Raw genomic sequence first — 26,522 nt, forward strand, 5'->3', positions numbered from 1 at the left:
GTGACTAACGACAGAGCTTGTCAACCAGCTGGAAGACAGGAGTCAAGTGCTGGGGAATGATGGCAGATGAAAGGCTGGCTTGGTGCTAATGTGACTCCCTCCAGAGGGTAGCAAGTCAGAAGAAAGCCTTCCCTGCTTCGTGCAAAAGGCCTTGTGCTTGTGTGCTGTGTGGATGCCCGTGTCCCTGAGTGGTGCTTAAGGAGAAACACATGCTGCTCAACACTGAGGTCATTAAAGCCACTTTAATTTTCTAGGCGCAATTCTGTAGGGTTAGGCTTTCTGTCCTGGAATTACAAGCAAGACTCAGCTTCTTTAATGCTCTCTCTGAGGGAGGAGCCAAAGAGACAAGAAAAAGCTTCAGGCTAACCTGATGTTTATTAATGGCTGAGGGAAAGAGCTGAGGGTGAGATTCAGTAATTACCATGGGAATTTTCATGGGAGAGAAGGAAGGCATATGGAATGTTGCCCAAGTGGGTTCTGAGAACACAACTAGGGCTGTAACAAATGCAAAATTATTGAGTACATGGCCTGAAGTGCTCATTAATAGAATGCAAATGTTCTGGAAATAGATTTTCTTTCCCATTCCCTTTAGGGCATTCCATTTATTTCTGCTATGTCCAAAGAGACCCATTTTCCTCTGTAACCCATGGGTTACAGAGCAGGTAACCCATGCTCTGAGTTACAACTCCTTATTATATGCCTAGTTTAAAGATAGCCTAAATGTCCACCCCACTACTGTATATAAACAGATAATGATAAATTCCATGCTAAAAAGAGCTGGGAACTCTGATGGTCTGCAGGGTCTTCACCTAAGTAGAGGAACGCAAATGAACAGAAGGGCAATTCTGTAGGGTTAGGCTTTCTGTCCTGGAATTACTAGCAAGACTCAGCTTCTTTAATGCTCTCTCTGAGGGAGGAGCCAAAGAGACAAGAAAAAGCTTCAGGCTAACCTGATGTTTATTAATGGCTGAGGGAAAGAGCTGAGGGTGAGATTCAGTAATTACCATGGGAAGCAGAAAGGAACACTGAACTAATACAGCAGATAAGAGATATAAAGCACCAGAAAATACAAAATGAAGACAAAACATTCAGATTTTTTATTCTCTCCAAACCTAACTTCTTACATCCTTTCTTTTATCTTCAGAAGGAGGAACATTACTTTTATATTCAGACCTCCATATCTCCCGGCTCTCTTTATGTATAATAATTTAGAGGTCCATGGCTATCTAGGTAAATAAGAGGAGTTTTCACGCGATCCATCCTGGTTCCCTCGTCCTTCCCCACAGCTCTGGAGCATCACCCACCATTGGTTTGAGATAGGCTGACTCAGGCATATCAACCCGCTTGTCTTGACCAGGCTCTGCACTCCTCTACAAACACTTAAACTGAAGTACCTAAAGAAAAGTGTCTTGGAGGATGGGATAGGGTGGCGGGGGGTATATTTTAAGGCAGATGACTAGGATCATCCACTCCTGCTCCTTACCTGCAACTTTCCAATTAAGGAAAGACCCAAATTTATTAGGCTCCCAAAGTGTCTTCCTTTCAGAATGGGAAGTAAATGTAAACACAAACATAAAATGAGGAACAAAACATGAAGGCCCATGGAAGAAAAAGAGTAGGCAGAAGTGAGAGGCAAAAGAGAAAGTCATTCTGTAGGAATTAGGAGATCACTGTGAAAAACAGACATGCCTTCCAGCATGCAGGTCTGGGGACAGATTTGGTGGAATGCCCTTCCTTAGGGCTGTACAGGAACAGTGGTGATCTCAATGACAGCCCCCAGATAATGTAAATTCTGTCACGAAAAAAGAGTAGATCGTGTCTAGTACATGAAATAGAGACAAATACATTTAAGAATGATGTTGAATACGAATTAACTTCACACGCAGTGCCCAGAAAGTCCCATCGAGGGAAACATACTGATTTCTGAACATTCTGCCTCAGGAAGTTTTTATTACACTGCATGTTATTTTCCCATTGTCTGCAAGACCTCCTTTTTTGTCTAACCTATGATGTCATGCTTATTTGCCCTCTCCCGACCTAAACGGTAATGAAGTCTTTAAAAAAAGAACTCTCCTTTTCAGAGCCAGGACACTAAAAGCTTGTTCAGATATGAGACAATTGTCTCGATAATATCTAGTCTAGACACAGGGACTCATGAAAAGAAAGTACAATTACAATCTTTTAGTCTGAAGTTGATGTCTTCAAATAAGTTTTCTAAAAATTTGATGTTAATATGTGTTATTTTTATCAAGATGATGAGAGAGCAAACATCTTTCCCGGGTCTTCACCAGAGCAGTTAATTATCTCTTCTCTCTGCATCCTCTAGAATTGTCAAAGTCAGTAACTGACCCTGTGATGGGCAGGCAGGATGTCTCAGGCAGCAGCTCTGGGGCTCTGAGCACCTAAACAAAATGCTGAGAAGCTGGCCCCTCACCATCCCAGTACAGGAGAGGTTCTTCCTGAGTTCCACCACCAGAAGAGTCGTGGACCTGTTCAAGGTCCCAATTAATTTAACAAGATGTCAGTTTGGCCTGTGTTGCCAGAGGGATGGCCCATGTGTGACCACTTTTCACAGAGCACAGGTATTTGCCAGAGTTGAAGTCAGGAAAAATAAATTCCTCTTCCTCCTGAGATCTCTGCTGCTAATCTTGGTGCCACTGAAGTAGCAAACTGAGATGTTCCTGTAAAAGGCCCACCCATGTTCTTATAAAGCAGAAGAGATCAACAACCCAGTTAAGTTAGAATTAGCTGAACTATATCAAGTGCGGTTAATCAACACCATTCTTACTATAAATCATAGGAAAGGCCTTTAGGACAAAGAGAGAGACATTGCTTTTATAGTAATGCAAACAAATAATTGTTGAGTGGATAGATGAAGGCGCACCCATCTACTCTGGGTGTTTCCTCCTGAGAGTACTCCTTGCCTCTTCTTTCTTCCCCTCTCTCCCTTTCACCTCCTCCCAGACATCACCAGACACTTGACCACTGAGTGCTGTGGAAACCTCTCGAACATTTTCTGTGTCTACTCTGCTCTTGCCTTCCACCCTACTCCCTTTCAAAGCCAACCCCACATTGTCACAGAATGGTTTTTCCAAAATGCTAACCTGATCATATCAGCCCCCAACCACCCCCAGCCCACTTCTTCAACCCATGGTGGGCTCCACCAATACAGCCTGGCCGTTTGTTCACACTATTCCAACCCTTCATGGCTCTGTCCCACATCACACTTCTGAACAGGCAGATACCTCAGCCTGAAGAGTCCCCTTTCTCCTACTCAGCTCTCAGCCACTGTCTCAATTGCTATTTCTGTTCTAAAGACTCACCTGGAAGCCCAAGCAAAATAAATTCATCTCCTCCCTATGCTTTCTCCTCTCAATTTCCCCTATCAGTGTCTAGTAGGGTTTACATGGCTGTTCAGCTACTCAGCCAGTCTAAAGACACTCAAGCTGGTGAAGTACAAACATGGATCTGTTTTCTCTTTCAAGTGGCTTCTACCAGCTTTGTTGCAGTTGACTGTCCTTTCCTCTGGGCAGCAAGATCCCTTAATGGTACTTCATTCTGTCCCATAATCCTTCAGTCACTTCGCATCTCCCTAGAGCAAGCAGGACCCAGTCAGGGGGCTCATCTGCTCTCTGACGTAGCCCCTTTATGCATAAACTATTAGAGTAAGGGGCAGTAGAAAAGGTTTCCTTTTCTCATTGACTTCAGCAGTGGTGAGGTTGCTGACAACTCTGTTGTTTCTCACAGCTGGTAGGTGGGAGGTCATTGTATAAACAGTCAGTGTGGTCTGATGGAAGCCCTGAAGTGTCCACAGCATTGGTGGTTCCTTCCTAGGTGAATCAACAGCAACTTCCAGCTGACACCACTCCCCTCCACTCCCCTCTACTCCCCATCCCCAGAGGTATCACTTACATCCCTCTGACGTCTGTTCCTCTTTGCCTCTTGACACAAATTTGGCTGAAACAATTGGGAGCTCTTGTGGAGTTTATTGTTAGAGAATGTTGCCTGTTAGACCTATGGAAACTATAATAAAATCTTGAAAAGAAAAAGATGTGCTCTTGTCCTTAGGTTTAAAGTAAATATTCTGAAAGTCACCTGATTTACTGTAGATCCTTTTTTTAAAATTTCTTTTTTTCTTTCTCTTGCTATCTTAGGAATCTGGCTACAGGCTAAATTAGATAATCATATGGAGCCAGTCACTTTTTTAAATCTTGTCATTTTAAATCCTAAAAAGCCATATGTCTTTAAATTACAGTTAGAGAAATTAGGCCCAGCATTTCTCAAAGAACTGCTGAAGAACTCAAGAGATGTTCTGTGAAGACATGGCTCAGTGGCCAAATACATTTGAGAAATATCATATTCTCTAGGACCTCTTCCTGTTCTATCCTGTATTCTATTTATTTTCTCCAGTCACCACCCATATTGGCATATCAAAAGCTCTGAGAAGTTCTGCATCAAATGAACCTGGGTAACATTATTGAACCTAAGATTTTGTAAAACTATGTGTGCTCTGAATTCCTGTCCCAACTTTTTGTCCTGTGTGACCCCTATTGGCCCAGTTTGGCTTTTGTGATGAGGCAGAGTGGAATGCCAGAAAGCGTATTAGGAAGTGGCAGTTACCGGACCGGGATCTATCCACCTTGTACCCTGGAGCACCCCTCAGCGTCACTTCTCTGGCATTTGTAAAACTTGGCATGCTTCAGCTCATTGCAGCTCCAACCTTCCATAAGACAGGCATTCAGAAATGATTTCATGCTTTTTCATAGCTAAAAATAGAAAAAAAAAATGATTTCATGATTCAGCTAATAGTAACTAATAGTAAAGCATGTCAGTAAAAGCATATTAGTCTAAACTAATAGTAAAACTAAAAGTAATATAAGTACTTCTGTGTGTGTGTGTCTCAGCGAATCTATGAAAATTCTGCCTGATTAGGTTTTTAAAAGCTTTATCTGTTTTAAAATTTGTCAAAAGCAGAACAAAATTCCTAAAGAACAATAGATTAATTTTACACCATCTGAATCTAAGATATGAAAAGTCAAGAAAGTAAATGATCAACAAATTTGGTTTTGTGTACATAGAGTAGTAGGAAATATATTTCACAAGCTTTTTATGTACTTGTACGCTTTGTGGTTGGGTTCAGTTGCTAAGTCGTATCCGACCCTTGTGACTTCATAGACTGTAGCCCGCCAGGCTCCTCTGTCCATGAGATTTTCCAGCCAAGAATAGTGGAGTGGGTTGCCATTTTCTTCTCCAGGGGATCTTCCCAACCCAGGGATTGAACCCTGGTCTCCTGCATTGCAGGCAGATTCTTTATCGACTGAGCTATGAGGGAAGCTCTTTGTAGATATTACTAAAGATAGGTAACACCCAAGCTATGAAAACCATCAAAATATGCATTAATCAATTTTTGAATGTGGTTTTATCAGGGTATTACAAATTTTTTAAAAAAAGAAAAAATAACTGCATTTTGTTATTCCTCCAAAGTTACTGGATAGAAATAAAAATCCAACAAGTGTTACAAGTTAGAGCATTTGGGATCTTAATTCTAAAATTCTGAAACTATACAAATAAGAGTAACTCTAAAAAGTGTCCATGAAACCTCTTTTTTCTGTTTTGTTTTCAGTCTAACTTAATTCTTCCACCCCAGTTAAATATTTCAGATTTCCTTACAGTGGGCCTCTGGCTCATTATTGAAGGGTTCTAGCCACCTGAGAATGGCATCTGTCTTCCTGTCACCATGCCAACTCCTTAGGCAACAAATGAGGGATTTCCCCTTTTTTTCCCCTAGTTTTGCCTCCAATGAGGGAGAATTATGCTCCTATCACAGGAAGAGTACCATTTCTTATTACAATTGATTCCTTTCCTCTGCTTTGTGTGAGAGAAAGGCTTGAGATGAAATCCTTTGTCTTTTTAGATATGATTTTTGTTTTCTCACTATTCTTACGTCTTTGTGTGGTGCAGTGGCTGGGATCCCACGGCATTTACATGGCAACGAGGAAATCAGTCACTCACAGTTGCCATGGTAACCAGAGGGGGCAGGGAGGAGAAGTCCATTTTATCACAGTCGCTGTGTCCCTTCCTGGAAGCCTACAGAATTTTTAGACAGAGGTCATTATGAACACAACAACAACAACAACAAATGCCTGCTGGCATCAAGACAGCTGTGTCCTGGCATCACAAAACATCCTGTAGAGGAGGGTGTGGGTGAGGCAAACATCACAAGGAGGCCAAGGGCGTTGCCTTCTGTGCTCAGAGCTCAGGGTGCTGACTTGGTCTCTGAGCAAGTCTGTAGAGGGAGGGCTTTGAACACCAGCTCTACACTGAATTGCCCAAGCTTCTCTCTAAAGCTTCAGTCTGCAAAAAAAAAAAAAAAAAAGCAGGTAACCACTGCTGTATAGGAGACTTAGGGTCTCAGTGTGGGTGGGGAAGCACAGCTCTGCTTTTATGGTAAAAGGAGCCCCAAACTGCGGAAGTGGGGCAGAGGGTGCTGTCCCAAGAAAAACGGAAGTGTCTGTTAAGTTGTTTCCTCCCGCATCTGCTTCTGGAATTGAAGGTCGTCATATTTCAAATTTTTTTTAAAAAGTCATCTGAGATGAACCAATAAGATGATCTTTTACAAGCATGATTAGAATCCTTAATGGATAGTCAGATGATGTTTTATAATAGACAACAGAAGCCCCGGTCTCCAGGAACAGACTTGGTTCTTGGATTTATCTAGTCTCTTCTTTGGGGAACCAGAAGTGACCTATGAAACAATCACATTTATAACTGAAGTTGAGAATGCACTACTTGATTTTAAAAGTCTTCTAAGGGTACTCTCCTAATAGGCTAGGAGATAGCAATGCTACACTATGTATGTAGATCCTTTCCTTTGCAAAGTGAGGGAAGGACCTCTCATCTTCCTTTTTTTAAACAGCAGAGTGCTCTTCTTTTCTTCTTTTGACAATGAAATGAACAAACTCTTGATTTCCACCCCTCCTTCCTCCAAATTGCTTCTCTTCCCACCCCCACCCCCCAACACACATTCCCTTGTTTTCGTCTCAATAAATAGCTCCAGGCTTCATCATTCACTTCAGAGTCTTCCTTACTTTTACTTCTCCCACATTCAATATAGCAGCAAATTTTTACAGGTCTAGTTTCAAAATATGTCCTGAATTCAGTCATCTCACCATCTTTATTCATCATACCCAAGTCTCCTCATCTTTGTAAATTCTAAAAGACCCTCCTTACTATTGCCTGAGTTTCTGTTATGTCTACCTACATCTTGGTCTTATAATGCAAGTCAAATCATGCCATGCCCCTATTCAAACCACTCCCCACTCACCCATAGCTGTACCTAACACTCAGAACACAACCATAACCCACAGAATGCTGCCTGACCTGGCCCCTGACTGCCTCTCCCCTTCACTTTCCTGTTTGTGAATTCTCTTCCACTGAGGCTGACCTCCTTGCTGTTCTTTGAATACATGGAACATTCCCTCATCCTAGGGGCTCTGCATTTGCTGGAACGTTCTTCCCCCCACTTTAGGAGGCCTCCAGCCCTCACTCACTCCCTGCTGCTGCTGCTGCTGCTAAGTCACTTCAGTCGTGTCCGACTCTGTGCGACTCCATAGACGGCAGTCCACCAGGCTCTGCCGTCCCTGGGATTCTCCAGGCAAGAACACTGGAGTGGGTTGCCATTCCTTCTCCAATGCATGAAAGTGAAAAGTGAAAGGGAAGTCGCTCAGTCGTGTCCAACTTTTTGCGACCGCATGGACTGCAGCCTACCAGGCTCCTCCGTCCATGGGATTTTCCAGGCAAGACTACTGGAGTGGGTTGCCATTGCCTTCTGCAAGTCTCCAAATGTTGGCTCCTACAAGGAGACCTTTGTATCAGCCCAAGTCTTGGTAGGAAATAGAAAGCACACAATTCTTATGGGGATGAAGGGACTCAGTACAGAGGTGTGTACATGGTTAAGGAACCCAACAGCAAGATTTGATTTCACGACTGGGCTTGAAGGGGCAAAGGGAAGGAAGAGTGTTGCAGAAGCGCTAAGAGAGCTGCAGTTCTGGAGGCCCTTGGGGCTGCCCAGAGGGAGCTGTGGTGACTGTGGGAGGAAACTAGGAGCCGAGCAGAATGTGGAGGAGTAGAGCACTCACCTCACCTTCTGTGCATTGGCCGAACACAGCTGGAAGCCAGAGTCCAAGGCTGTTGGGTACTGTACAACTTTTCTATGGTTGCATCACAAATTACCCCAAAGCACAGAGGCTTGAAACAATAAACGTTTACTAATCCCTTCCAGTTTCTGTGGGTCAGGAATTTGGAAGCAGCTTATCCTGATGCTTCCAGCCCCAGGTCTCATATGAGGTTGCAGTCAAGATGTCAATTTTTTGAAGGCTTGTCCAGAATGGAAGGGGGCTTCCCGTGGACAGAGGAGCCTGGTGGGCTAGGTCCACAGGGTCACCAAGAGTAGGACACAACTCAAGTGACTTAGCATACACATACACACAGCACACTGGAGTGGAAGATTTGTTTCCAAGGTGGCTCATTTAACGTGACTGGCAAACTGGTGCTCATTTTTGGCAGGAGGCCTAAAATCTTGCCCCAACATGGGCCTCCTCGTGGCTCCTTGAGTGTCTTCATAACATGGTACCTGACATGGTACCTGGCTTCCCCCAGAGTGAGTGATCCAAGAGCCCACGGTGGAAGCTAAGAGCCTTTTATGACCAGCCTGGGAAATCACACATTGTCATCTTGGTCCCATAGATCCACCTATGGGATGAGACCACACCAGTTGTGAATAGCAGGAGCCAAGAATAATTGGGGCCATCTCGGAGATACCACTGGGCACAGAACACAACAAAGAGGGCAGAGAATGAATTGCAAGGAATGGGTAAAATGTGGAAATCAGGGACTAATCAGCAGCCTTCCTGACCATCCTACTCAAGATATTGTATGCATTCCTGCCACTCTCTTCCCCTTTGTTATTTTTCTCCACAAGACGAAGCTACTTGACATACCCAATACTTATTTGTTTGCTTTTATATTTTGATTCCCCTACTATCATGTGAACTGGCTGGCACCTAGTAAGCTTCCAATAAATACTTGTGTATTTGAATGTATAAATTATACCCAATTTGAGATAAAAAGTAAATGCTTTTAAATAACCAATTCCAGTGACATACCCACGTTGTTTAAACTAAAAGTTTATTTTGTGCCCCCTCCCCCCCACCCCACCCCTCACCCACCCTCCCCTGATCCTGTTCAGTGTATTAGAATTTGCCTCTGGGAGTCTTACAAGCAACACAGTTGCTTCTTGGTCTTTTCTTCCTCTTCATCTGGTGGTGGTGATATTTTTCCCTTTTTTTTTACAGTCAAGTTTTCATATTTTTTTCCTCTTAAAAATAATTACATTGCCTTTTATTTATTTGGCTCTCAGTTGAGTTCTGTTTTCAGAAGTCTTATTTTAAAAAATGGCTCTTATGAGAAAAATAAACCCTTCTCTCTTAATCTTTCCCCTTTGTTTTTCCCTCTTCTATTTATTCCTGAAACCTGCCAAGGGCACCTGTGGGGACTTCTGCGGCACCTATGAGGCTAAAGAGATTGCTGGCCTCTGGTTACCCAGAGTTCAAAGAGAATAGGCTGCAAGCAGAGAACATTTCTCCTGGGCCCCACTAGAGCCCATGTTCATTATATTTTCTCCATTGACTGACCATGAGGAGAAGAAGTAGGCAGCCCCAGGAACTCTGTGCCCAAATCTAGGAAGGGTGGAGGATGGCTTTTCTCCTCCAGCAGCCGTACAGTGTGTATTGTTAACAGCTATCCAGAAATGAAGTGGGAGAAACTAATCCCATATGTCATGAAGCAGCTTCCCTTGGAGTGGAGGACTTGTAGTCAAAGTGGTAAAAAGACATGATTTGATGCCACGTGTGCACACGTATCATTCCACACAACATCTACACAGGAGCATTCACTCATAATTCAGTAAACTTTGTTTCACCATCCGTACCAGAATTGGCTGACTTCCCTGGTGGCTCAGATGGTAAAGCATCTGCCTACAACGCAGGAGACCTGGGTTCGATCCCTGGGTTGGGAAGATCTCCTGGAGAAGGAAATGGTAACCCACTCCAATATTCTTGCCTGGAAAATCCCATGGATGGAGGAACCTGGTAGGCTACAGTCCATGGGGTCACAAAGAGTCGGACACGGACTGAGCGACATTTACTTTACTTTACCAGAATTGGCAGCTTTCATCTCTTGTTAATACTAAACCTAATCCTGGCTGCCAACTCAGTTAGTTAAGAGTGAGCTGCTATTTCATAAACCTCATCATTTACATATATTATAATATAAATAATGAGTAATTCTTGTAAAATCCATTCATTCATTTAACAAAGATTTTTTTAGTGAGCTCTCACTGTGTATCAGGTGCCCTCAAGATAAGCAAACAGTTAGAAATTTAGTGGTAGAAAGGTATTTTTATTTTCGCATCAATGAGTGTTGTAAATGGTGGGACTTTGAAGAATTTCCTTAGATTATTATTCCAGAATAAAATGGGAGTTTGTCTTGAAAATCCACTCATTCTGAACACTAATTTCTTCCTTGAAATCTCATTTTTCTCTAATAGTGTCTCCTCAGCTGAGAGCTTCCCTGGTAGCTCAGTTGGTAAAGAATCTGCCTTCAATGCAGGAGATCCTGGTTCAATTCCTGGGTTGGGAAGATCTGCTGGAGAAGGAAACAGCTACTTACTACAGTATTCTGGCCTGGAGAATTCCATGGACTGTATAGTCCATCTATGGGCAAGTATAACTTTTTTCCTTCTTGACTATATTAGTTGAGGTTATTGTTGCCACTTTGATCAGATGTAAAACCATTGATGTATGTAATCCTTAAGTAAAAGTTCAGGTTATGTAGTTTTCCATGCTTATATCAGAGTACCGAGTGTGTTTATAAGGTATTGGTGGGAATTTTTTTTTTTGGTCATATTTATGCTGTCAGTTTTCAGATAATATAACTCTACTTTCTAGATGCAAAAATTTAATGGTGGAAGGTTAGGGGGGATGTCTGTAAATGTTTAATAGCAAACAGATGGCTTGGCTGTGGTCTGAATCAATTTCAGTATTTTGTGCTGGGAAGGAATCAATGACAACCACTGGTCTTGAGCAAGTAACCCAGTCTTTCCACTTGAAAACAAAACTATTAATAGCAATGTATAAATAATGATAAACTTGCTTCCTAACATGATGCTATAGGATTTTTTTGGCGGGGGGGGGGGGGGCTGTGCCGAGACATGTGGGATCTTAGTTCCCTGGCCAGGGATCAAACCTGGGCCCCTTGAGGTAGAAGTGCAGATTCTTAACCACTGGACTGCCAGGGAAGTCCCAGGATGTAATTTTTTAAAAAAAATTTTAAATAAAACTACAGATGTTCAGCTTATATTCCTCCTCCTAAAATTAATCTCTGTACCTCACTTGAAATGCTTTTGATTTTACCCATAAATGCAACAAATACTTACTGTGCACCTGTATGGCTATGTTCTGAGGACTTATTAGAGACACAGAATGAGTAGGACATGACCTGTGTGTTCTAGAACTCCATACATGGTGGAGGATAGAAGAAGGGGAACACACAAGGACAGTACAGTGTGATAAGAGCTATAACCAGGATAAGCAATAGGGGATTTGTGGAGGAGCAGGGTAACAACTAACAGCCATTTCCTTTTAGAAAACTGTACGAGTAAACGTAGTAATTTGCTAAGAAATCTTATTTATGGACTACGTTTGCCAAGTCAGTCATTTGAGATTTTCAAATTTACTATACACCATGCAATTCTTTTCTGCTAAAATTACCTGTGTAATCATACAAGTAATATTTAAAGAATGTTGAATAACTTCTTACAGAAGTAACAAATCATTTTTGTAACATTTCATTGGAAGTTATAGCAAATTCTTTACATTACTGAAAATGCACCTTCCAAGTTTACAAATTATAAAAAGAGCCATCAACTGACGAACCTTCATAAGAGCTTTTTGCATATACTGAGACTTCATTATCATCTTAGTAAATAACAGATACTGCTTCCTGATTTAAGATTCTTGTTTGGTTGGTAACTTCAGGGTCTTTGCTGTTTCAATATCAATGGCACATTTTCCTCCTTGCCACATCCTGTTCTCAATTTCTGATTCCCAAGGACATTTTGGGTCATATTTTACGCAGCCTTGGTGGTTTGTTTGTTCATTTTCTTAGAATTTTGTAAAATGTATGCTCTTACATCTTAAAAGTAGTCAGTAGTACTCATAACTTTCTTCCACAGGCCCTAATGGTTTCGATTCACTTAAAGTTAGCCAACCTGTCCTGAGCACACACAGTTTACAGAGAGCAGAGACACAGCCCTGCCCTCAGGAAGCACTCAGTCTAGTTAGCCTCCAGTGGACTTAAGAGTAGAGACAGATTCACCACCCAGCACTCAGCATCTCAATGCTCTCCTCGCCTCCTATGGTTCTGTTTCTGAAATTCTATCACAGGAAAATCCAAGGTGAGCAACTTAAGACTTAGAAGAAAACTAGAGCTGGGAGACCAAGGTCATAAGCAAACCTGTGAATGTTCTTTGCAGTAGGGAAATCACCTAAAACACAATGAGAGAAGGTCCTTAAACATCTTTTATTGTCCAGCCTTTTGCCAACTTATTTACCATCCAAATAGATCATCCTGTCTGACAACGCATTTGGCAGAGAAGAATCAAATCTTGCCCTTCTGCCTTGTCTGCAAATTACTGGAGTTATTATCATATAGCTTTTCTTTCAAGATACTTCAAAATGATTTACTTGTGTGATATTAATCTCACTGGTTCGTATCCTTTAATTCTGACCTTTTCAAAGGCTTGTTTTTCCCAGGCTTTGTTTGTGTACCGTGTTCTCTAACCTCTGCCATACTTGATTGCTGACTCCTTCCTCTTGATCTTGTTGCTTGTTTCCTGCTGTTTCTGCTTTTCTGTATGTTTCTTCAGAGACTTTTTAGAGGGGATGAGTTGTATTTTGCAGAATCATGCTTTTGTTTTTATGGTAAGAATGCATTTGGTTTAAACTCTTTCATCACCCTGATGGACAGCCCAGCTCTACTTTCCGCTGGTGGAGGGTTTGAAACATTTTCTGCTTCTGGGAAGACACGAAGCAGGCAACATCCACTCAGGGAGTATCTGGCCTTTCTCCCTACTTACGCTGGCCAAGCACTCCCTATGCACAGCTGTTTGGATCCACAGCCAGGCCTCTATGGCTCTATGGCTCTTTCTTGCCTGCTTCCAGCTCTGACTCCTTCCCCATCTCTTGCCTGCTTCCTGCCGTTGTCCCTTCACAGCCAGTGTCTTCTTCAACAAGACCTCCTGCTTCACAATTAGCCCTCCTCCAGTCCCCCTCAGCTCCCACCTATCTTTGGCCTCTGAGCCATACCCTCTGGCCTTCCCTCCCCATCAACACTTGTATTTGTTGTTGCTATTGTTCTGTCCTTCAGTCGTGTCCGATTCTTTGTGACCCCTTGAACTACAGCACGCCAGGCTTCCCTGTCCTTCACTATCTCCTGGAGTTTGCTCAAACTCATGTCTACCAAGTCAGTGATGCCATCCAGCCATCTCATTCTCTGTCGCCCCGTTCTCCTCTTGCTCTCAATCTTTTCATTTCTTGAACTCATGGATCCCTGTCAACCTCCCCAGGGCTGTATGTAGTACAAACATATAGACACTTGAGTTAACAGCCCAAATGGGTTCAGTCATGGTGACATGTCAGGCAACTTAAGGGGAAAATCGGGGAGCATTTAGCCCTGCCCAGTGCAAAGGGAAAGGAGAGCTCATGCTTCTCTGGAGGAAGAAGAAGTGGCCATCCCTCGGCAAACCCCTTGTCCTGTTAACTTCTGGGCTGGGATTCACTGGAGAGACCGACATGTCCCATTTGTGAGGATCAGCCACTCTCTCAAGAAACATTAGTTCTACCCATCCTGACCCCTGACTCTCTACGAACCAAATATGATTCGTCTCCTTGGCTCCTAACAGCTGGGGGTAGGCTCAGATGTCTCGGGGGAAGGAATGACCATGTGACACACAGATCAGATCCTGATTATGCCTTTTTTAAAAAAAAAGCCCTTAGACGTCTGTTCTTTCAGTTAATCCAAGTAATGCCTGGAATTCTGGATTTTCTATGATAAGATAACAGCTGAATGATTCATTTATTTATTCTTGATTATTATTCAGCACCACAATTAAGCCATTAAGTGTACCGTTGGTGCATATAAGTGGACAGGATTTGTTAACATACAAATTGACCTTCTTATTCCCGTTTTGCTTTTCCCTCCCCAGCTCAGCCCACACATGCCCTCCAGGAGCTGCAGTATTGGGAGTTTCTGGTTCCTTCCTAAAACAATAGAATAAGGAAGGGGAGAGAGAGAGGCCCAGACTGAGACATGGACGGAAAAGCAGAGAGGGCTTAGCCAGAGGAGGCAAGTCAAGCAGAATAGTAAAGAAATATTTGGGCAAGGCGAAAGGAGAGGACAGAGGGAGGAACAGTATTTAATGAGATTAGAGGGAGAGTTTGGAGAGCGAGGGGCTCTGGGACAGCTGTGAGTTGGCAAAAGCCAGAAAATGCAGGACGGAATGTGACAAGGGTTTCTGGCTTATAAATTAGTCTCTTTTAAGTTTATCCAGAAATGCAAGTAAAGAATAGCTTTCTTTCCTTTTTTTTTTTTTTCTGCTTCTTTTTAAAATTTATTTTCTAAATTACATTTTCATTGCCAGACTGTGCTTCTTTATAAACAATTCAGTGCAGAAATGAAACCAGGAGTTACCCCAGATTCTTCAGGGTTACATAGAGAACAAATATTCAGAATATATGTATGTACCCTGGCTTTCTGCAGACAATTTGGGGAAAACAAACAAACAAACAAACAGTAGAGGGTTCTTGCTTCTTACCCCATGACCAACTTCTCAAATCAGAAACTTCCTTTTCCCCTCTCCCCCATGCACCCAAAAGAAAACAAGAGCACTTTTGGAATCTCTGCCAATGATGTTCTTTCACTACACAAGCATCTGTTAAGTACCTGCTGTGTGACAAGTAAATGGCAATGGCACCCCACTCCAGTACTCTTGCCGGGAAAATCCCATGGATGGAGGAGCCTGGTAGGCTGCCATCCATGGGGTTGCTAAGAGTTGGATATGACTGAGCGTCTTCCCTTTCACTTTTCACTTTCCACTTTCATGCATTGAGAAGGAAATGGCAACCCACTCCAGTGTTCTTGCCTGGAGAATCCTAGGGATGGCAGAGCCTGGTGGACTGCCGTCTATGGGGTCGCACAGAGTCGGACATGACTAAAGCGACTCAGCAGCAGCAGCAGCAGCAGCATGTGACAAGTAAAAATGAATGGACCATGGCCCTAGCCTTTAGGGCTAATACTGATGAGTGAGGTGGACATTTTAACAACTCATTAAAACACCGCAGTTAGTGCTGCTATGGAAACAGAGGCTAGGCCCTGTGCTCTCGCAAGGCAAGGAAGACAGCCCTGCTTGCATGGTAAAGGGAGGTTTCTGTGAGAAGCTGAGTTTACAGGGGTAAGTGGGAGTCACCAGCAGACAAAATGGAGGAGAGAATAAGGGCTTCTGGTGAAAGGAAGAGCATGTGCTAAGATGTGGAGGAGAGATGAGCATGACCCCAGGAGAAGCCATGAATGTGGATCAGATTGTAACTGGTTAGCTAATAAGGTTGGGGTGGAGGTGGGTGCCATTATAAAAGGCCTACTGTGCCATGCAAAAGAATTAAGACTTGTATCGTGCAAGCAATGAGAAAGAGAGATTCTGAAAAATTATAGCAGGGCTGTGACTTGCTCACCTCTTCATTTTAGAGATGTATTTCTAGTGAGCATGGCTTAGAAGAGAGACTGGAGGTATGGGGACAAAACAGAAAGCTTTGCAGTCATCTAGGGACAACCAAAGCATTATTGGCCAGGGTAATAGACAGGAGGAGTTTGGCTGAAGAGCTAGTTTCATGGTGGGTATGAAGGATGAGGAGAGGCAATGGCACCACACTCCAGTACTCTTGCCTGGAAGATCCCATGGACAGAGGAGCCTGGTAGGCTACAGTCCATGGGGTCGCAAAGAGTCGGACACGACTGAGTGACTTCACTTTCACTTTTCACTTTCATGTACTGGAGAAGGAAATGGCAACCCACTCCAGTGTTCTTGCCTGGAGAATCCCAGGGACGGAGAAGCCTGGTGGGCTGCTGTCCATTGGGTCGCACAGAGTCGGACACGACTGAAGCGACTTAGCAGCATGAAGGATGAGGAACTTTAAACCAGACTTAGGGTCGAAAAGACAGATGGTTCTGGTATTGTTCTTATATTCCTGCTGAGGGCAACTGGTTTGTAGTCCTCATGGCATGAAATAGAGAATATAGAAAGAGGAACAAGCTTTGGATGAGGCAATGTATATAATTTGGGAAATGCTGATATTAAAGAACTCCAAGGAGTGTCCAGCTAGAATGCTCGATAACACAGTAGAGATATCAGGCCAAAATCATGGCCTCCTTACCACCTTCTCTGCCAAGTAAATGTAAAAAGTACAAGGTATCCATGCCTACAAACAGAGCCACTGATGACTGTTGAAGCATTTTTAGAGGCTTCTGTCTTATGTATAGACTCATGTTCATTTACTGATGGTGTGAACATGTCATCAGTTCAGTTCAGTTCAGTCGCTCAGTCGTGTCCGACTGTTTGCAACCCCATGAATTGCAGCACACCAGGCTTCCCTGTCCATCACCATCTCCCGGAGCTCACTCAAACTCACGTCCATTGAGTCGGTGATGCCATCCAGCCATCTCATCCTCTGTCGTCCCCTCTTCCTCCTGCCCCCAATCCCTCCCAGCATCAGAGTCTTTTCCAATGAGTCAACTCTTCGCGTGAGGTGGCCAAAGTACTGGAGTTTCAGCTTTAACATCATTCCTTGCAAAGAACACCCAGGGCTGATCTCCTTTAGAATGGATTGGTTGGATCTCCGTGCAGTCCAAGGGACTCTCTTCTCCAATACCACAGTTCAAAAGCATTAATTCTTCAGCGCTCAGCTCTCTTCACAGTCCAACTCTCACATCCATACACGACCACTGGAAAAACCATAGCCTTGACTAGACGGACCTTTGTTGGTGAGATGTAATTGTATCTCCTAAGAAATGGACACCTTGCAGACTCAGTGTGCATATTTCCCATGATTGTGTTAAGAGCTCTGAACTAGGTTAATCTTCTCTCTTGACCCATCTATACTCCATTTTTCTTTCTCTCCAGAAAAAGAAGCTATTCGAATCAGTTGAAAGCAATGAGATTAATGACAGAAAGAAAAGGATCTTAAAATCTAGTTTTTAGCTTTGAAGAGAGATTGGTTACTACTTTTAGCAATGGGCAGGTTAACCCACTCTCTTGGGGCCAGAGATGGAAGAACTGATCAGAAGGCAGCAGACCAAATTCCTAGAGGCTTTAGTGTTTGAAAGAGATTTCCCTCTGAAGACATAAAGATGAGGAGCAGCCACTCTCATGGTTAAGAGAGAGGAAGTGAGAAGGGTGGCAGAGATGATTTAAACAACACTAAGAAAAAGAGACCTGTTTGAACCCAGAGTTCATGCCAGCATCCGCTGCTAGCTTAAAATTGACCAAAGATTTGTTTCAATAATCTCTCCAACCATTCTTACTTGTGCTTCTCATTTTTCTTAGACTTGATATCATATATATTTAAATTTTCATTTAAAAGCTTCCAGTAACCTTTGGCACCAGGATTCCTGACTTGGAGGTAGCCCATGTCTGATCATTGGGCTATAGGAGGCTGTGGGAATTTAATGCAATCCTCTCCTGCTACAGTTCTGGTTATTGGTGGTTCAAAAGTAGTTCCCCATTTAAAATCTTGAAACCATCGATTCATAATTTTCTGATGTTAATGAGTTGATTTCTGGGCCCTTTTTGAAAAAGGATTTCTAGGTAGAAGAAATAAGCAAACTCTTATTCATGGAATATCAAACCCAAACAAAGTGTATCTCAGGGACTGTCTCGGAACACTTGATAGAAATTGAATTCTATATCTTCCAGGCTAATGTGCTGTGGTCCTTTAGGTGGGATAGGAAGGCTCACCTGGTGACTTCCCTGATGATAGAGTTATCCTGCATCAGCCCTAGTTTTCCAGTGTTCCTTGTTAGTTTACTTGCTAGAGGGGTGAGGCAAGGCTGGGTTAAAATGTAGAGTTGAGAATTTACTGTTGCCCAGGAAGATTAGCTTTCCAAGCACTGATTCTTGAGAAGAGGTTTCTTAACAATGTTGCCTGGACACTAGAAGGATTCCCCCCACCCCTACCCTCAACATGTATATAATTTGTAGTTTCTCCAAAGCACCTTGTGTTCATAATGAGGAAGAATGACTCACAAGATGAGTAAATTCAGAGCCCCAAGAGCAATGAGGTTTAGTGGTGAATATACTAACCATGGGGAATCAGGAAACCAAGTGGGGTCCTGGTTTGGCTGCTGACTGCTAAAGTTACTCACCATCTCTGAGCTTGTGTCCTCTAAAAAATAAAAAGAGCTCCTATATGTCAAACATATCTTATGTTTTAGGAAAATACTATTATTATGTTGTGCATCATTTCATTTAATCCTCAAATTTCTGCTATGGGGTATGACTCTGCGCTCTGTTGTTTCGGTCATGCCCAACTCTTTGTAACCCTATGGACTGTAGCCTGATAGGCTCCTCTCTTCATGGGATTCTCCAGGCAAGAACACTGGAGTGGGTTGCCATGCCCTCCTCCAGGGGGTCTTCCTGACCCAGGGATTGAACTTGCATCTCTTGAGTCTCCTGCATCTGCAGGTGGATTCTTTACCACTAGTGCCGTGGGGTGTGACTTTAATCACCTCTATTTTTGCAGATGAGGAAATTGAGGCACATAGAGGTTAAATAATTTGCCCAAGTTCATAGCCAGTAATGACAGCTTGGACTCAAATACTGGTGCGCAGACTGCCTGCAGTCTCTCCCATTATTGCTACCACTCCACCACCTCCTAAAGTGAAGAGAAAGGCCGAGAGAATGGTGAGGGTCCTTTTAGTCCTGCTAGTGTAGGGCAGAGGGCTCTGTTTCTGGAGTGAGAAGATCCAGCATTCAGCCCCACCTCGTTCCTTCTGACTACTGAGAATCTTTCGGGGAATACATCTCCACTACCAGGTCACAGGTAGCATTTCAGGACTTGGCTTATCTCCTATGCCCCACAAAAATACATATCAGGGCCATTCTTTTCTGAGCACATGGGTTAAGCCAAAGCTCAACGTAGTGGGGCCTTGGAGAAATGAAGCATGGGGAATGTTGGCCACAGAGAGAAGTATTTCAGCAAGAAGCTGCAAGCTCCCAGCTCGCTGGCTTGGTAGGGACCCCAGTAAATCAGGATAAGCCATGGAGGCTGGCACTGGATCTCAGCGGCAGAATGTGGTCAGGGGCTGCGGACCCCTCAAAACAACAGCAGCAGCAGCAGCAACAAACCAAGTTCAAGCTAAGAAAGCAGACTGTGTGTGCAGAAGGGGGCTGAAAGCATGAGGGAATGAGGGGGAGGAAGGAACAGACAGGACCAAAGGGACCTGGAACAAAAGGGGAGAGAGGATTCTAGTCACATCTCCCAGAGACTGGGAAAGGGCTCCAGTGTGCCCTGAAATGGAAGGAGAGGGAAAGAAGTAAGCAGCTCACAGTAAGCTAGAGGAGGAAGTGGGAGATGCGCTGCTTCCTGTATAAAGACCGATGATTGAAGACAAAGCTGGGTGGGGACTAGTCCCTGGGCTGCAGGCGCTGCTGCTACACATACACACAACGGCTGCCGCTCAGTGGGCAGCTCCTACTACTGCGGGGCTGGGCTGGGCGGGCTGCGCCGGAGCTCGCCTGCACTCAGCGGCGCGGAGGGCGGAGGAAAGCCACTCTCCTCGGACCAGCCTCGGGAGCCAAGGTAAAGGAAACGCTTTTCGTGTTGCTCCTTGTTAAGTGGGAAAAATGACCACCGCCAGCGGTTTTAAGGGCAGATTTCGAAGGGAAGAAAGGCACATTGTTCGGGGATTGGAGGAAATGATCAGGATGGGTTCTGTTAGGAGGACTTTTGAGAAGGACCAAATTTGTGACACCTTGGTTTGAAAAAATAATCCTCATTAGTGCTTAGCTTCCGTGACTCATCAGGAAAACATGCTAAATATTAAGAAGCTGTTTGCAGAGTTCTTTTGTAAGAAAAGCAGAGCCCAGGCGAAATCAATGGGGGCTGTGAAGCTGTGGGCTGACCATCTGAGCGTCGCAGTCCTGTTTCAGGGGTGTAAGTGGTATAAAATGTCAATTGCATTATCTTTCTTACACAGACCACTGGAGTGGCCTGTCTTGCAGCATAAGGATTGTGATTTGGCTTTCTGTGTTGTTTGTTTGTTTGGGGAGGGTAAATCCTTTTGTACTCAGAATTTGCCAACAAAGGCTGGAATTGCGTATGTGAGGGGCAGTATTTACCATTTAAAAAACGGTGTCTCTGCAGCTGCTCTCAGGATAACCTTAGAAACAGCTATCAGTTGCCAGTGGGTCTTATCCTAAAGTTGCATCCTTTCTCAAAGGAGTGGGGCGAGTTTAACTTGTCTAGAATCAGATAGGAGTGTATATATGGATTTTATGTTTATATAGATTTTACTCAGCTCTAGGTCAAGGTACATATTAGCCTCAGTGAGGGACAACATGTTAAAGTGTTGCTGGAGTTGTTTCCTTACCTGCATATGCTGTGCATGGACAAAATAGTGAAATCAGAATGTGATTTTTATTCTTTGATATTCTTGAGCAATGGGTCTTCTTACTGAGAGTCTGTGGCCCTGGCTTATTCATATTTGTGAATGATACATACAAGTGCAGTAAATAGGTCTAACGGATTAGAAATGAAATTGTGAGATTCTTTTCACAGAGTATGTAGGAGGAAGAGTTTAATATCCCAACATAGCCTGATTTTTAAAATTAACCTTTGTCTCCAATAAGTAGTACGGTTAAGCAATAAATGATCATTGATAAAAACGTTTTGTCTTGCATTTTTAGAATGAAAGGAGATACATTTTCAAAGGAAAGAAAGAACTGCTTATAGTGGAGTAAAAATAATAAAAAGGTCATATTTAGACACTCATAAATGTTTTAAATGTGGGTTTTAAATACTAAATATGCCATGGAGAGTATATATGTTTCCTTTTTTATCATTATTCTCAATTGTGAGGTTTCTTTTAATGTCATCTTTATGAAATTGATTTGGCTTCTCAAAATATGTGGGGTAACAGCACATTTCAGAAATAAGAATTTTTGGGTCCTTAAGGAATAAAATGTCTAATTTTCTGAGCTTATTTATGATGACTAACAGGCAAAGTATTACTGGTGTTGAACCATGGAGCTCCTCTGACAGATCTGTTGAATTTAATCAAACCTGTGGGCAAAACAAGTCATGCCACGTATTCCATGGCTCCAGTTCCTGTATGTCTCCTAGAGTAAAATATGTAAAGATCATCTACCCAAAGAAGAGTCTTGGGTGGATCTTGGATCCAGAATGCCCCTAACTGGAGCTATATGCTCAAGCTGCCTGTCATGAAATGGAAAGTTGGGAGTCTGGGCTATATGAATGAAAATGGGACTCATCCTCTGGTACTTACTCATCTACAGTCTGGATTCACTAGGTAATGCCAACACCCTGCTTTGTGTGGGGATGTGGAGACAATCTGCCTTACTTCTCTCTGTGTTCCATAAAAGAGTGAGAAAATGAAACCTTGGGTCATAGGCACAGGGGAGTCCAGAAACCCCCTGCTCTCTTTTAAAAAGACATTGAACAAGAGATACCTATTTTTGCATAGCCCAAAACATTTCCTTAGTTGTTAAATTCCAGCTTGAAGCACAACATGAATGAGTAACAGCAGATCAGTAACTATGATGGTAGAAGGTTTAGGAAAAAGATGAAGCAACTCCTAGCCTGTAAAATGGGACTATTTCCACTACTTCTGGCCATACAGAATATAAAAAGACATACTGCTTTTGTTCAGAGTGTTTAGAGTCAGCCGACACTGAAATTTTAATTGTGTGTGTGGTTTTTTTCCCCTGCCATATGGCTAATGGGAGAGTGGAAACACGACTCCATTATTTCCTGGCCAGTCCTGGGCCTCGTGGTGGGCTCCTAGTGAATGCATTTGGTTGACTGACTTTTTTAGCGTACTTCAGAAGGCAGGCTCAACTTTTAAGTATAAAAGCTCTATAGTCAAAGCACAAAGCCTCTTCAAAGACAACTGTGGGAGCAGAAAACAGCATGGTGGCGTGAAAAGAACACAGGCTTCGAGAGGCAGGCAAATCTGCCTTTGAATACTACCACTAGTTCTTGCTCCTTGACCTTGTACGTTAATTTATGAACCTTGCTTTCTTCACAGTAAAGAAGGGTTAATAATCAAGGTATTTTTTTCATCGTTGTTTGTCGTGTTATGGTTTTATTTGTTTTTTGCTTTTGTGTATGATCTGAGAGTGCCTGTTAGGTACATAGTAGGTACTCAGGTCCTTTTTTCTCCTGCCTCAGGAAAAGTTAGTCTATTCTTAATCTTTGCCACCATCTCAAAGATTCCAGGAGACATTTTTTTAATTGCAGTTAAATATATATATAGAACATAAAATTTCCCATTTTAACCATTTTTAAGTATGCCATTCTGTGGCATTAAGTATGTTGACATTGTTGTAACCATCACCACCATTCATCTCCAGAGCTTTTTCATCTTCTCAAACTGAAAATCTGTTGCATTAAATAGTAATTTCCCATTCCCTCCTCGCCCTAGCAACCACTATTCTGCCTTCTGTTCATGAATCTGACTACTCTAGGTACCTCATATAAGTGGAACCGTATGGTATTTGTCCTTTTGTGATGGCTTAATTCATTTACCAAAACGTCTTACAGGTTCATCCATGTTGTGACCTATGTTGTAATTTTTTGCCTTGTTTAGGCTGAATAATATTCCATTTTATGTATATATTATATTTTCTAATCCATTAATCTGCTGATGGACATTGTGGTTACTTCCTTGTTTTTGCTTTTGTGACTAATCCTGCTATGATCATGGGTGTACAAACATCTGTGTGAGTCCCTGCTTTCACTTCTTTCTGGGTTAACCCAGAAGGGTTAAATGCTTTATTATATGGTAACTGTGTTTAATTTTTGAAGAATGACTATACTGTTTTCCATAGCAACTATGGTGACACCAGCGGTAAAGAAATCGCCTGCCAATGCAGGAGACACAGAAGAGGAGGGTTCAATTCCTGGGTCAGGAAGATCCCCTGGAGGAGAAAATTGCAACTCACTCCGGTATTCTTGCCTGGAGAATTCCATGGACAGAGGAGCCTGGCATGGCGTCGCAAAGAGACGGACATGACTAAGCAGGCACCACAATATAACAGATACAACATATTTCCATTGCAGTACATCAGGGTCCCAATTTGCATTTCCCTGAGGATTAGTGATGTTGAATGTCTTTTCATGTGTATATTGGCGATTTGTTGTCTTCTTTAGAGAAATGTCTGTTCAAGTCCTTTACCCATTTTTTTTTTAATTGGGTTGTTTTCAAGTTGTATTTAAATGGTGGCATCTCTTAACATGGTGTGTTAGGAAGATCATGACTTAAATATTTTATGTTTAATCTCTTGCATGCACCAATATTACCCCTGCCCAAGTGAAATACTTCTCTCAAAAGTAACTTTTAAACTGGAAGGGAGAAAGAAGATCTGCATAGATCCTGATAATTGGTAACATCAAGAACCAGATAGTGAAATTCAAACCCTTATTGTAGACCAGTGATCTGCTGGCCAGGCTGCCACAAAAGAGGCAGGAGGGACCTGTCACTTCAGTGTCCTTCTAGTTTCTGCACATTAGCTTCAGGAGAAAAAAATGCCCAACAGGTAGCAAGTTCAACTACAGTACTAAATTTTTCTCGAACTTTTTCTAATAGGGTTAATCTTGGAAAGAGGCTATAGTAGTTAAACGACAACAGATTCTGAGAGAAGTTTCTACTAACAAAATGTGATTCTAATCCAAATTTCACATCTTAAAATAAAGAACCCTGTGTTTCATTCTCCACCACAGATTTCACTCTCTATTCCAAAACCAGAGAGGCAGGGTATGGATGGGGCTGAGGACATCTGAGCGGAATGATTAGGGAGGACTCTGGTGAACAGCAATGATACCTGAGATGGTGTGGTTGAAGATGTTGACCTTGAATGGTTTGAAGAGCTCCTGAAAGATTGTATGTTAATGTGTATGTTAATTTTTTGTAATACACTCTGTGGATGTACTAAGAGGTTGGCTAATGGGCCCCAACTTTTTAAAGTTTGCAAATCTGTTGATTCTACAGTTACTGGGAAGACCTATGACTGGCTTTACTAGACCCAGATAGGAGAGAGGAATTACAGCGCTGGGTTAAGTGTTTGTCCTAGTATAGGCTAGGACATCATGGAATGAATGGTAGAGCTAAAAACTACCTGGGAACAAACCTATCCTGTATCACCCCCTCCATGATGGATTATGAAATAGATCCAGAATTTGCCTTTCTGGAACTGCATAGTTGATTAATACCTCATTTCTCAATTCAGTTTCCATTTTACTTTCCTCCATCGTAGAGAAAAGATTTAGAGAAAGTCATTCCACTTTGTCACTTTAAAAATTGTTTGGAAGACCATATTATTTTGTTTAAAAAGAAGAAGGTAATGTTTACATTTTATATGCTATGTTTCTGTGTTCAAATTTGTTCACATGTAAAGATGTCACTGTGGAACTGGGATTCAGATTTTCAAGTAAGAGCATTAGAAATATACGTGGTTCCCTAAAACTCTTATGTTAAAGAAAACGAGTTATGTTTAATGGGAGTCGATGTTCATACAGTGTTCAGAATCTCCAGAGGACTTCATTAAACTTTAAAAAAGAGAGAGCTCAGTTCTCAAACTCTAGTGGCAACATGTTTCTTAGAAGTGAAGATACAAAACAAAATCAGCCCTTTTATCTCTTGGTAAATATGTTTAAACGGTCAGCTCTTAATGTTTGAAAGATTTAGAAACACTGGGTAGTTGACCCTTCCTCCCCGTTTCTTTGGCCTTACATTTGTCCCCTTGTCAGCCTGGTTGTCAGGGTCATACTTTCCCATGATCCTCTGCCCCAGTCACCTGGCAATAGAACTGAAGGAGAGGGTTTGGGAACCGAGGTGATGGCTTCACTTCAGAGTCCTTGCAACACCAGCAAGGACTTTGCTGTTTTTGGGAAATCCTTTTCTTTTTTATTTCACTTTTTTACTCCACTCTGCATTTTCAATGAAAACAATGAAATCCAGCCCCCTATTTCCTTTTTTCATTGCAGGTCACTTTTTGTTTTTCACAGAATGTATGTATTACGGAGAAGGCAATGGCACCCCACTCCAGTACTCTTGCCTGGAAAATCCCATGGACAGAGGAGCCATGGATGGGGTTGCTGAGGGTCGGACACGACTGAGCGACTTTGCTTTCACTTTTCACTTTTGTGCATTGGAGAAGGAAATGGCAACCCACTCCAGTGTTCTTCCTGGAGAATCCCAGGGATGGCGGAGCCTGGTGGGCTGCCGTCTATGGGGTCGCACAGAGTCGGACACGACTGAAGCGACTTAGCAGCAGCAGCAGCATGTATTATGGAATTCTTCAACCTCATTCTTTACCACCTCAAAATGTCTCATGTCTCCCTTCATTTTCTTCTCCTCCCTTCCTAGGTTGTATTAGCACAGCCTTTCTTTCAATCCCAAAGTCAACTCTTTACTTGGAACGTGTCAGTTCATTTCTTTTTACTTTCTAGGGGACTATGTTCTGATGATAATTCTATCTCCTTCCTACATATTTGGTTTCTTCCTTTTATTGACTCTTTCCACAGCCTGCAAACTTGTTTCAGTTCAGTTCAGTCGCTCAGTAATGTCGGACTGTTTGCGACCCTATGGACTCAGCACACCAGGCTTCCCTGTCCATCACCGACTCTCAGAGCTTACCCAAACTCATGTCCATTGAGTCAGTGATGCCATCCAACCATCTCATCCTCTGTCATTCCCTTCTCCTCCTGCCTTCAATCTTTCCCAGCATCAGGGTCTTTTCTAGTGAGTCAGTTCTTCGCTTCAGGTGGCCAAAGTATTGGAGTTTCAGCTTCAATATCAGTCCTTCCAATGTATACTCAGGATTGATCTCCTTTAAGATGGACTGGTTGGGTTTCCTTGCAGTCCAAGGGACTCTTAAGAATCTTCTCCAACACCACAGTTTAAAAGCATCAATTCTTTGGTGCTAAGCTTTCTTTATAGTCCAACTCTCACATCCACACATGACTACTGAAAAAAACATAGCCTTGACTAGATGGACTTTTGTTGGCAAAGTAATGTCTCTGCCTTTTAATACGCTGTCTAGGTTGGTCATAACTTTTCTTCCAAGGAGCAAGCGTCTTTTAATTCAAGGCTGCAGTCACCATCTGCAGTGATTT

General features: G+C 42.7%; 1 protein-coding gene across 3 annotated transcripts in view; it reads left to right on the top strand.

Annotated features, from left to right (window-relative positions):
- The first annotated feature begins 19,550 nt into the window (after positions 1-19,550).
- Positions 19,551-26,522, top strand: part of GNG2 (guanine nucleotide binding protein (G protein), gamma 2) — a 132,046-nt gene continuing 125,074 nt past the window's right edge. For 2 of the 3 annotated variants that reach the window (XM_010842272.1, XM_010842269.1), the window contains exon 1: positions 19,551-19,967. The gene's annotated coding sequence lies outside the window, so the exon portion shown is untranslated. The other variant, XM_010842271.1, reaches the window with a different exon arrangement.

The sequence above is a fragment of the Bison bison genome, unplaced genomic scaffold (assembly GCF_000754665.1).
Source record: "Bison bison bison isolate TAMUID 2011002044 unplaced genomic scaffold, Bison_UMD1.0 scf7180017864174, whole genome shotgun sequence".
In the NCBI taxonomy this organism is placed as follows: Eukaryota; Metazoa; Chordata; class Mammalia; order Artiodactyla; family Bovidae; genus Bison; species Bison bison.